Here is a 7008-nt window from a genome sequence, read left to right as displayed (position 1 = left end):
TGTCTGAGTTTTTTTAAGGAAATGGATCTTTATTTGTGTTCATTATAGCCCATTTCAGATATTTCAGAGGACAAATGTGAAGGCAAATTAAAAGCAAAATGATTAGGTCTTTTGCTCTCTATACCTGCTTTAACCCTTCAAGATACATCGACTGTAAACATATAATGTAAATAATGCAGACCAAACCATGCAAGCTAGCTGGCACAATGAATAAAAAATCAGTACATGAATCGGAAATCTCTGGAATTCTTTCAGATCATGAATTACCTTTAGTATTTTCTTCATATTTCAGGTTACTTCTTGAGGACAGGTGCCATAACTCATTGATCTCTAATCTTGGGTTCAGTTTGAGGTTCAGATTCATCAGTGATGCTGAATGAATATTTCTTAAAGGTTGGGAGGAAGAGAAATATTTTAGTTATAAATGAATATATGATCATCCAGTCATTTGTTTCTTTATTTGTTTAATTAACACATGGAAAATGTTTTTAAAATTAAATTCTTATTCCCCAGAAAGACAAACATATAAAACAAATGAAAGCACTCAAAATGCACCATTTCCTCACCAACCACTGACCTCCTACTTTTGACCTCATCCCCTGAATTTCATATTACAGTAATTATAAAGCATTCCAATAAAGAGATAATTGAATGTAACAATAGTAATCCAGCATAGAACTAACAGTCACAAACAATTTATTCCAAAACCTAATATACCATTGTTTTATCGTAAATCTCCTCCTCATTTTTATCACTACAATTTACAGTTAGCTTTCTTTTCAAATGGTAATACAGGCAATTAAATGTTGTTAGTTGCAGTCAGGTCAAGAGACACCATGTGTGCAGGGGAGAGCTCCATAAAGTTTTCAAGGCTGTGACTTTTCAGAAGCAGGTCACCAGATCTATGTTAAAGTGAGTCAGCATTCAGGTATTTTGCTGCGAACCAAAATGTTGGAGCTCGGAACACACCAGCAGCTCTGTGCGAGAAAGACCTGACAATCTGCTTCCAGAAAGATTGTAGCCTAGGAAACCTGAAGGCACAGCTTTACTCTATCTCATGGAGTCACTATAAATTGGAATTGACCCAGTGGCACTTCACAACTGGATGGGTTTGAGTGCTTAATGCTTTGCACCACCCTAGAACTCTTATACAAGACAAAGGCAGAGATAACATGAGAATGGATTTCTAGTTTCCTCTAGATAATTAAGTCTTGCAAACATGTACTATACAAGTTTTGTTCATCATTTTACATCTTGTAAATCATTTGCTGCCTGCATATAGAGTATAGAGTGAGTAAATCCTCAATGGTTTATTTGGCTTTATGCATTAGCTAGGTCACTGTTTCCAGTAGTACCCTCTGTGATAGTATTTATATAAAAGGATGTCATGGCCCTTCAGGACTGTTCATGAATAGTCCAATTCATAAACATCAAAATTGAAACTGCTGTGGACCTACTTCAGTTCACATATGTCACATATACACTTGTGATTATGCACAAACTTTAATTTGTAGTTTTATCTAACATTCTGCCCTAGCATTAAGATGAACTAAAATAAGCTATCAAGAAAAAAGAAAAGAAACAAACAGCAATGAACACTCCCTGATTTATGTTTTCTTTCTAAACCCAACTGTTGAAAACAGGAATTCAACTCACCTAAAGGTGAGCATGAGTTCAAATAACTGCCTTCAACAGTATATTTGACTATTTTACAGAAACACCTTGAGGGGATTCCAACCCATCTTTAATTAATTTAATTAGAAACAATTTTGTCAATTAACCTGATAAAATGGAGCCACCTATAGGCTGTCTCCTTGTGCGCTCTCAGCTCCTGCCTTTTGGAAAGTCAGCTGCTAATTATTTGCCAGATGTACAGACACCACTTTAGTTAATGCTAGTGTATTTGTTGAGCTTTAACATGTTTTCAGCTATTAGATTTCTGGCATTTCCTCTTAAGCTCTATTTGCTGTATGTTGTTACCTCCGCATGCCTTCATTTTCATGTGCTCATGAGAAGTGTTAGACTTTGTATATATGGTGTCTATAATCTTCTGCAGATAATTAAGATACCTAATAAACATGAATTCTACAATGTAAGACAGAAATTATTCCTCTGCCAAATTAAACACACACTCACACAAACACTCCTTGTTGCACCAGGCATATCACTTGACATCAGTAAAACCTTTGAAATACAGTAAAATATTTTGCTGTACTTTTACTATTCTATTCTACATAGCTGATAAATTATTTTAAAATCAAATATTTAATCATTGTTAATAGAAATAAACCAGTTTTTTGTCAAAATCATGGACCTGGAAAGATAAGAAGCAATAGAGAGGAATCATATATCTTTGGTATTCAAAGCACCAATTTAGTTCTCATATTTTTGCCATTAATAATTATAGGCAAGAGATGGTATGGGCGGATAAAAATGACCTAACTACCAAAGAAATAAAACACAAAAAATTCGACATAAAGCATTTTTCTCTAGGAGATAGTATAATTTCTGTTAAGACTAAAACATTATGATGTGAGGAATGTAATAATAATTGAACTCAAGCTATATGTGTAGAAAATCAAAGGGCTAACTACATAGGTTTATATAGATATAATTATATATTCTTAATACTCCTTAAAGTCCTTTGAATAGAAGGAATAGACATTACGTTCAACTAACAATATCCCACATATTTTAAATATTAATTTGTAAAATCGTAAATTATTTCAAAATGATAAATGATAAAAAAGTAATAGGTATTTCAAAATTCTTAGAATTATAGTCAAAATGCCCTGTCACCTATCTAAAATATTAAGTCATTTACCAATTTCTTCATCTGCCACTGACATAATCATTTTAAGTAGGAGGTTATATATGCTGGTGATTAAATCCTAATAATTTCTTGAAGAAAAAAGACACCAATCTGACTTAAATAGAAATAATGTTATTATAAAAATCATTTTAGGATAAAAAGAAAGATATTGAGACATGATAAACAGGAAGGATAATAAAAATGGGGGGGAGGGATGGGAAAGCAAAAGAAAGACTTCAACAGCTGTTACACCAGATGCTTTAAACAAAAGTGATTGAGATTGGCAGAAATAAAGGGCAGCTATTCAATAATATTATGCAAAATGAGTAAATTGCACCAAAAGCTTTTATGTTGACAAAAATAAATTCCTTCCATTACTTTTAAGACTAAAAGCCAAATAGGCCCCACATCCAAAAACTTGATAACACATGAGCAACTAACAATAAGAACAAATATGGAAATCATTTCCAAAAATGTGATTATATGAAGAAGCTATGGGTTCATCTCTTTTATCAACTATTGTTGATTTTTAGACTAAAACTGATCAGTGTATAACAAAATTGCAGAGAATTATTTATACACATGAAAGAAACAATGCACATTGAAAATTACTGAGCCTAATGTAAAAAAAGAACATATAGATGCATACTTAAGGATCTTGCCAATAAGCTATGATGGAATCATGGATTCTATATTAATAGGTTTATATTTAGTACTCTCAATCATAATTCTGAAGGAATCTCTGATTATTAACAACAAATATAAAACCTCAATTTTCCCACAAACAAGACCATTACAAGACCATTGATACAGTGAACTGTTTTAAAAATACCACTAAAAAGAGCATTTTACAGAGCCTTTTTACGTTCATTGTTGTAATTAAGTATCATTTGAAATGAGAATATCTAAGATAAATCATCAGGATATGGAAATTATCAAACAAGGGGCTATGTTTGGTTTAAAATCAGGAAAAGTATGTATCAAGGTTGTACGCTTTCATTACACTTATTGCTGAACAAATAATCTGAGAAGTTAGTCTATGTGAAGAAGAATGCAGCATCAGGTATGGAGGAAGATTCATTAAAATCTCTGATATGTAGATGGTGTAACCTTGTTTGCTCAAAATGAACAGGACTTGAAACACTTACTGGTAGAGATCAAAGACTGCAGCTTTCAGTATGAATTACAGCTCATCATAAAGAAAACAAAATTCCTCACAACTGGACCAATAAGCAACATCATGATGAATGGAGAAAATAATGAAGTTATCAATAATTTCATTTTATTTGGATCTACAATCAATGTTCATGGAAACAGCAATCAAGAAATTAAATGGCATATTACATTAGGCAAATCTGCTGCAAATGACCTCTTTAAAGTGTTAAAGAGCAAAAATGTCAGTTTTAGGGCCAGGATATGCCTAACTCAAACCATGGTATTTTCAATTGTCTCATATGCATGCAAAAGCTGGACAATTAATAAGGAAGACAGAAGAACAAATGCTCCTTTTCAATTATGGTATTAGCAAAGAATAATGAATTCAGCATGGACCACCACAAGAAAGAACAAACCTGTCTTGGAAGAAGTATAGCCAAAATGCTCCTTAGAAGTGAGGATGGAGAGACAGACTTTTTTTCACATACTTTGGACATGATTTCAGGAGTAATTCTTCCCTGGAAAATGACATCATGCTTGGTAAAGAAGAGGATCATCATCTTTCATGATGCTGTTGTGAGGATGATGCAGGGCCAGGTAGTGTTTCATTCTGTTGCACAGTTTCTGTGAGTCAGAACTGATTTCATGGGACCTAACAACAGCATCACGAAAGATCAATCACTAGAAAAAGACATTATGTTTGGTAAAGTAGATGATCAGTGAAAAAGAGGAAATCTGTCAATGAGAATGATTTACAAAGTAACCACAACAATATACTCAACAGACCAGCAATCATGAGCATGGCATACGACCAGGCAATTTCTATTATACATAAGGTTATACATCTGGTTGCCATGAGTGGAAGCTAACTTGATGACAACTAAAAACAACAGGGCAGTCATGGCTTTTAATTAAAAGAAATCATTTGTCTTATTTCTTAAATTTGATTAACAATGGCATGTGGTTATTGTTGTTAGGTGCCATCGAGTTGTCTTCCACTCATAGTGACCCTATACAAAACAAAATGAAACACCACCCTGTCCCGTGCCAGCTCCAGATCCCTGCTATACTTGAGCCCACCGTCACAGTCACTGTGTCAATCCATCTCCTTGAGGGCCTTTCCCTCTTTTGTCAACTCTCCACCTTAGCAAGCGTGACATCCTTCTCCAGGGAATGGTCTTTTCTGATAACATGGCCAAAGTAGGTGAGACGAAGTCTAGCCAATCTCCCTTCCAAGGAGATTTCCAGCTGCACTTCCTACAGGACAGATTCTCTAATTCTTTAGCAGTCTACAGTATTTTGAGTGTTCTTTGCCAGGACCACAACTCAAAAGCATCAGTTCTTCTCCGGTCTTACTTATTCATTGTCCAGCTCTCACATGCATATGAGGCAATTGAAAATATCCTGGCTTGTGTCAGGTGCACCGTAGTCCTCAAGGAGACATCATTGTTCTTCAGCACTTGAAAGAGGTCTTTTGCAGCTGACTTTCCCTGTGCTATACATTGTCTGATGTCCTGAATGCAGCTTCCTTTGGCATCAATTACAGAAACAAACAATGTGAAGTTTTTGACAACTTCAATCTTTTCTCCATTTATCGTGATGCTGCTTTTAGGTCCAGTTGTGAGGATTTTTGTATTCTTTGTATTGAGATGTAATCCATACTATAGACTTTATTCTTCAATTTTCATCAGTAAGTGCTTCAAGTCATCCTCACTTTCAGCAAGCAAAGTTGTGTCCTCAGCATATCACAGTTTGTTAACGATTCTCCTTCCAATCTTGATGCCACATTCTTTTTCATATAGTCCAGCTTCTCAAATTAATTGCTCAGCATATAGAGTGAGTAAGTATGGTGAGAGGATACAATCCTGACACACTCCCTTCTTGATTTTAACCATGCAGTGTCCCCTTGTTCTGTTTGAACAACAGCCTCCTTGTCTATGTACTGTTTCCTCATGAGTACAATGAAGTGTTCTGGAATTCCCATTCTTCTCAATTTTATCCACAATTTGTTATCATCCACACAATCAAATGTTTTTGCATAGTTGTTAAATACAAGGAAATATCTTTCAGGTATTCTCTGCTTTAAGCCAAGATCCATCTGACATCTACAATGATATCCCTTGTTTCACATCCTCTTCTGAATCCAGTTTGTACCCCTGGAAGTTCTCCGTCAATATACTGCTGCTAACGTTTTTGAATTATCTTCAGTAAGATTTTTCTTCTGTGTGATATTAGTGATATTGTCTGATAATTCCTACTCTGTGGGATCACCTTTCTTTGGAATGGGTACAAATATGGATCTTTTCCAGTCAGTTGGCTAGGTAGCTGTCTTCCAAATCTCTTGGCATAAGTGAGTACCTCCAGTGAGGCATCTGTTTGTTCAAACATCTCAATGGGTATTCCATCAATTCCTGGAGCCTTGTTCTACACCAGTTCCTTCAGTGCATCTTCAACTTCTTCTTTCAGTATCATTGGTTCTTGATCATATGCAACCTCCTGAAATGGATGAAGATCAAAATGATCTTTTTGGTACAGTGACTCTGTATATTCCTTCCAGCATATTTGATGCTTCCTGCATCATTCAATATTTTGCCCACAGAATATTTCAATATAGCAAACCAAGGCTTGAATTTTTTCCTCAGTTCTTTCCACTTGAGAAATGCTGAGTGTGTTTTTCCCTTTTGATGTCCTAACTCCAAGTCTTTGCACATTTCATTATAGTAATTGGCTTTGTCTGTTCGAGCTGCTCCTGGAAATCTACTGTTCAGCTCTTTTATCTTGTCATTTCTTCCATTTGCTTTGGCCTCAGATTCCCTTCTGTCATCCATTTTGGTCTTTTCTTCTTTTCTCATCTTTTTAATAACCTCTTTCTTTCTTCATGGATGATGCTATTTTTTTTTTTTTTCCTCTTCCTTCTTTTTTTTTAATTGTGATTTGGGTGGATATTTACAGAGTAAATTCACTTTCCATATAGTAGTTCACATATACTTTGTCTCATAACATTGACCACAGTTTACCACAATGCAACAGCTCCCCTCCCA

Source organism: Orycteropus afer, unplaced genomic scaffold, assembly GCF_000298275.1.
Source record: "Orycteropus afer afer isolate SDZICR_OR568_19922 unplaced genomic scaffold, OryAfe1.0 scaffold00935, whole genome shotgun sequence".
Classification (NCBI taxonomy): domain Eukaryota; kingdom Metazoa; phylum Chordata; class Mammalia; order Tubulidentata; family Orycteropodidae; genus Orycteropus; species Orycteropus afer.
This window is presented reverse-complemented; position numbering follows the sequence as displayed.